General features: G+C 47.1%; 1 non-coding gene across 1 annotated transcript; it reads right to left on the bottom strand.

Moving 5' to 3' along the window:
* Nucleotides 1–324: 324 nt before the first annotated feature.
* Nucleotides 325–397, bottom strand: TRNAE-CUC (transfer RNA glutamic acid (anticodon CUC)). Its single transcript has one exon. It is a non-coding gene; the product is annotated as a tRNA-Glu (tRNA).
* Between the last annotated feature and the right edge of the window lie 5,336 nt (nt 398–5,733).

Below are 5,733 nucleotides of genomic sequence, written 5' to 3'. Positions count from 1 at the left end.
CCTCTGGATGTCTCCTTCAGGGAGATGTTCAGTGTCTCCAACATTGAAGCACCTTTGTTTGGGCTTCCTGCTACTTCCAAAGACATGCATGCTGACTGATTCAATAACTCCAAATCACATGGGGCAGAAGTAAGAGGTGTGACAACTGGTTAGCCAGTTGTGACCAAGTAGAATCCCATACTAGTTGTCACCCATTATTACCTGCTGCATCAGCCTGTGCCCACAGAATAAGAATCTGCTGCCTTTAAAATTCACATTTATTTGGCTGTGCGTCATCTTAGTTGTGGCATGGGGGGGTCTTTAGTTGTAGCATGTGGGATCCAGTTCCCTGACCAGGGATTGAACCTGGGCCCCCTGCATTGAGAACACAGAGTCTTAACTGCTGGACCACCAGGGAAGTCCCATCCCCTGCCTTTTTTTATAGCCTGATCATAAGCACACGCCTTCCCCAGCCTCCGTGAAGGCAATGAGCTTCTTCACAAGGACCCCATGGGGGAATTTCAAGAGGAGCTCCCCACAGAAGCAGCAGAACAGGAAGAAATCGCTCAGTCTCTTTCCTCAGACCTTCTAATCGGAAGGCCACCTTCTCTGTTCGATGGAGGAAACATAAATACCAGCAACATGAGATTGTCTTGGGAAACCAATGAGCTAACGATTGTTAAGTGCTGAGGACAGTGTCTGGCACATAATAAGCAATCAGTAAGGGACTTCCCTGGTGGTCCAGGGGTTAAGATTCCATGCTGCCAATGCAGGGGGCATGGGTTTGATCCCTGGTGGGGGAACTAAGATCCTGCAAGCTACACAGAGCAGCCAAAAAAAAAAAAGAAGAACTCATAAGCAATCAGTAAACATGGCTGTTGTTATGACTAATCCTTCTCTTTGACATGTGATGTCTTAAGCAGGAATGCATTTAGCCCTACACGACACTCAGGCAACCGGTAATGCTTGAGGCCAGGATCACTGGGGCCATACTGGAGGCTGGCTGCCACACAGGGACTCTACTGGCCACTTATATATGTTGTTTCTAAACCTCATTCTCAAGTATTAGAGGGATGTCTTCTAATCCTGGCACCCTTCAAGGGAGCCAACTTGAGGGATGTCTCCTAAGAGGACTAAAGACCTTGACAAGGAAGGGGAAAAGGGTAAAGGGACGGGGAGAAGAAAAAGTAAGAAGAGGTGGACAGAGAGCAGAAGGGAAGGAAGGAGGGGAGAAAGGAAAAGCAGCTCACGTCCAGGAGAAGGGAGCAGCGGGTCCACAGGAGCCATCCTTGCTCTGGTTTGCAGAGAACATTCCCCGGGGTGGGGTTGGGGGCTGGATTCAGATGTGGTCATCACTGGTCTTTAATTCCTGGCAGGCTTCCTGCCCTAGAAACAATGGGGTGTCCTAATTGACAGCAACCAAGATGCAAAGGTTTTTGCCACATATATTGTTTCCAGGGTCTCCTTCTTCCTGTGGCTTCTGTTTTTCTTATTAAACACTGCTTCTAAATTGGTAGCGGAAAGACAGTGAGACGGCCCAGGGAAAGCATGACTCTTCCCAGTCATGGGCTCACACCCCGCGAAGGAGAGCCACAGATCTCCGCATCCAGAGATGCTTTCTGGCCGTGTGGCTCAGAAATGGCCTGGCATGCAGAGCTGGGCCTTTCATCCAAGTGTCCGGATTAATGTTACCTCTGAGTGTTCGAAGGAGCCATGAGGTCTGACTTACTCACAGCCCTTTCTTCCTGGCTGAACCCCCCGTAGGTCTCTCTGTTTTTCTATCCAGGGAGCTTCTCAGCAGGAAGAGAGAAGCCTGTTGTAAAAAATTCCATGAATTGATGTCAGCTTAGCAGCCACGAGGAATACTGGGCCACATGAGGCATGTCCTGGGACCCTAACATCTTTTCCACCACTTCCTGAGCAGGAAAGTAAAGGGAAGGAATTTACATTCTCTGACAAAGTGCAGAGGCTGCAATGAGATAAAACACACCAGCCAAGGCAGGGGAGCTGGCCCAGAGGCTTGGACTTGCTGCTTGCCTCCTGGGAACAAGTCCTCAGAAAATCTAGGACCCTCCGCCCACCCCGGGCATCCCAGGGTTAATGCTACAAGGCCCAGGTCCTGCACGTGACTTTGGGGTGCCCTGGGGAGCTGGCAGCTAGTCTGTGAGGGTCATCACATTCCCAACAGTAGTTGTGTCTCCACCCACATGGAGCTGTCACATTTAAATGTGAATTCTCTGTCTTTTCCAAGCTCAAGATCAAGGCTCTCCCCATTCTGCCCCCCTCTCTCCCCTGGGGTTGGTCTGAGGTTAACCTCAGTATTGGTGATGAGGCATCATTTGAATGACTCTGGGAAAAACTCTCTGAGTCAGTGACATCTAGTTGCCTACCTAAACAGCCATTCTGTTCTTGTTCCTCAGAAGGAGTCCGGATACTGTGCCCAACCACAAACTGCATTTCTTGGCTTCCCTTGTGGCTGAGTCTGCCCTTGAGACTGAGTTCTGAACCAGTGGAAGTGGAAGTGTGGCATGGCACTTCCAAGAAGTCTTCTTAAAGAGAGCTGACTCAGCTGGGAGGAGAGCCCTTTCTGGTCTTTCTTCCTATTGCCTGAAAGGTAGGCTTGATGGCTAGAGCTCCAGCAGCCATCTTGGACCATGAGATGACCTTGAGGATGGAAGCTACATGTTGGGAGAATGAAATAGGAATATACAAGGAGCTTGAGTCCCTGATGGCATCATATTGCCACCATGCCAGTCTCTGGCTGCCTATTTACGGGTTTCTTTTAAGTAAGGAAGAAATAAACTTGTATCCTGTTCAGTCTACTAATAGTTTGGATTTTCTGTTATTTACAGCCAAAAGTATTCGTAACTAATATTCCTAACAAATTTCCCCTCTCTTATCCAGGTGCCACTGTGCATGGAATTCACATATGAGAGAAGCATCCTTTTCTGTTAAGTTCTCCCTTTCTGGGAACATCATCTCAGATTAAAGTAGAAGCAGGGGAACCAACGAAGTTCATCTCTGAACTTGTTGAGTTTGTTTCTCTCCTCCCAGGCTTTGGTCTCTTCCCTTTCCTCACACACTGGTTTGCTTTTAGTTTGCTGTCAAGGAATTTCCCCCTGGCTGGCAAGTCACTACATCTTATGGGATATTTGGTTTCAATTAATTTGTCATTTCCTACTAAGTCACTCCTATTAGTGACAAACTTGTCATTATAAATTCTATCTTGAAAAAAATTCTTCCTTGATTCCACATACCCTTATAACTATTGCCCAATTTCTCTGTTGCCCTTTATAGCAAAACTTCCAGAAAGATTCATCTGTACCAGGACTGTGCATCGGGGAACTCCAAGAAGCAGCATTCATATCATGGCCTACATCAGGGGCACCTCTGTGTTGTGCGGTGTACGACTTGTAGATATACATGGGAGGCTTGGACGATTCTCAGTGATTTCACTGCCTTAATTACCAGGCTCTTTTGAACCTAATCCTATCATGCATTTCTTTCACTACTCCAGATAAACAGCTCTTGTCAAGGTTCTCAGTGACATCCATTTTACCAAATCCCAAGGCAAATTCTCAGTCTTTACCTTACCCTGTTTAGCAGCAGGCAGCGTTTGTCAGTCACGCCTCCTTTTTTGTGGTAATGTTTATTCCTTGTATCTTTGGCTGCACTGGGGCTTCGTTGCTGCCCACAGGCTTTCTCTGGCCGTGGCAAGTGGGGGCTACTCTTTGCTGTCGTGTGCAGGCTTCTCACTATGGCGGCTTCTCTTGTGGAGCACGGTCTCCGGGCACACAAGCTTAGTAACTGCGGCCTGAAGGTTCGGAGCGAGGCCTCGGTTGTGGTGGTGCACGGGCTCAGTTGTTCTGTAGCGTGTGGAATCTTCCCTGACCAGGGATTGAACCTGTGTCCCCTGCATTTTCAGCTGCATTTTTATCCACTGCACCACTAGGAAAGTCCATACCGCCTTCTTAAAACGCTTTCTTTCCCTGGCTTCCTAGGCTCTATTCTCCTCCTGCGCTAGCTATGACCTTTCGGCCTCATTGTCTTCCCCAAACATCACTGTTTTGTTTATTGCTAAATTCTCAGCATGAAGAATAGTGTCTGGCACACGGCAAGCTTTCAATCAACATGGCAGGCATTGAATGAATGAAGGCATAGGGGACTGTATCTAAAGGAGAGAATGTCAAATAGTGGAATTTCAGGCACTGTGATAAGAGTGCTGGTATTTTGGGGCGGGATAGTTATTTTTACTAACTTCTAAAATACCATGTGGGGGGCACAGGAAGCTATATTTTTTTCTTTACACCAGAATAATAGGTCAGTTCTTGTGTCTAGGTACTGGGTTGAAAGCACAGGAAACACTTTTTTCACAATAGCCCGGATATGGACGCAACCTAAATGTCCATCAAGGGATGAATGGATAGAGAAGATGGGTTATATACGCAATGGAATATTATTCAGACTTAGAAAAAAAGGAAATCCTGCCCTTTGTGACATTATGAATGGACCTTGAGGGCATTAGGCTGAGATAAGTCAGACAAAGAAAGAGAAACTATAATCTTATTTATATGTGGAATCGAGAAAAGTCAAAGTTTCATGAGTTTTATAAAGCAGAGGTTAGAATGGCGGTTACCAGGGGCTGGGGGCTTGGCAGAATTAGGAGGATGTTGGCCAAAGGGTACAAACTCCCAATTATAAGACAAATATGGGGAATTCCCTGGTGGTCGTGTGGCTAAGACTCTATGCTCCCAATGCAGGGGGCCTGGATTCAACCCCAGGTCAGGGAACTAGATCCCATATGCCGCAACTAAGAGTTCATATGCCTGGACTGGAAGATCCTGCGTGTCGCAACTAATACCTGGCACAACCCAGTAAAGAAAGAAATACATTTTAAAAAAAGAGACAAATTGGTTCTGGAAATCTAATGTGCAGCATGGTGATCACATTATATACTTAAAGTTGCTAAGATAGTAGATCTTTAATGTTCTCACTGTGAAAACGAAAGGGTGGGACCGCCCTGGTGTTCCAGTGGTTAGGACTCCTCGCTGTCATTGTTGAGGCCCCAGCTTGCATCCTTGGTCAGAGAACTGAGATCCCACAAGCCTCGTGGTGTGACCAAGAAGAAAAGAAAAGAAGAGAAAAAATAAAAAAAGGAAATGGCAATTATGGGATGGAATGCAGGTGTTGGCTAATGCTTTGGGGGTGATCACTTTGCAACATACAAGTGTAACCGATCAACACATTGTATTCTTGCCGTGACATTGGGCTTACCCAGATAGTTTTCCCATCCCAAGATCCTTAACTGAATCAGCCCTTTTGCCACCTGAGGTCCATGCGCTATGCTTAGTCTCCCAGTTGCATCTGACTCTTTGTGACCCCATGGACTGTAGCCCACCAGGCTCCTCTGTCCATGGGGATTCTCCAGGCAAGCATACTGGAGTGGGTTGCCATGCCCTCCTCCAGGAGACCTTCCCAACCTAAGGATCGAGCCCAGGTCTCCTGCATTGCAGGCAGATTCTTTATCAGCTGAGCCACCAGGGAAGTAAAGGGTCAGAAACAGTTGCTGAAACCCGGGACTGAACCAGGGACCTTTGGATCTTCAGTCTAACACGCTCCCAGCTGAACTATTTCGGCCACCCGTTCATAGGTCCATACACAATGCCATTTACAGGTTTTGGGATTGGGATGTGGACATCTTTGGGGAATTATATATCTGCCACACTTCCTGACCCTGAATCTTATTAAAATATT

Source organism: Ovis aries, chromosome 17, assembly GCF_016772045.2.
Source record: "Ovis aries strain OAR_USU_Benz2616 breed Rambouillet chromosome 17, ARS-UI_Ramb_v3.0, whole genome shotgun sequence".
NCBI lineage: Eukaryota > Metazoa > Chordata > Mammalia > Artiodactyla > Bovidae > Ovis > Ovis aries.
This window is presented reverse-complemented; position numbering and strand designations above follow the sequence as displayed.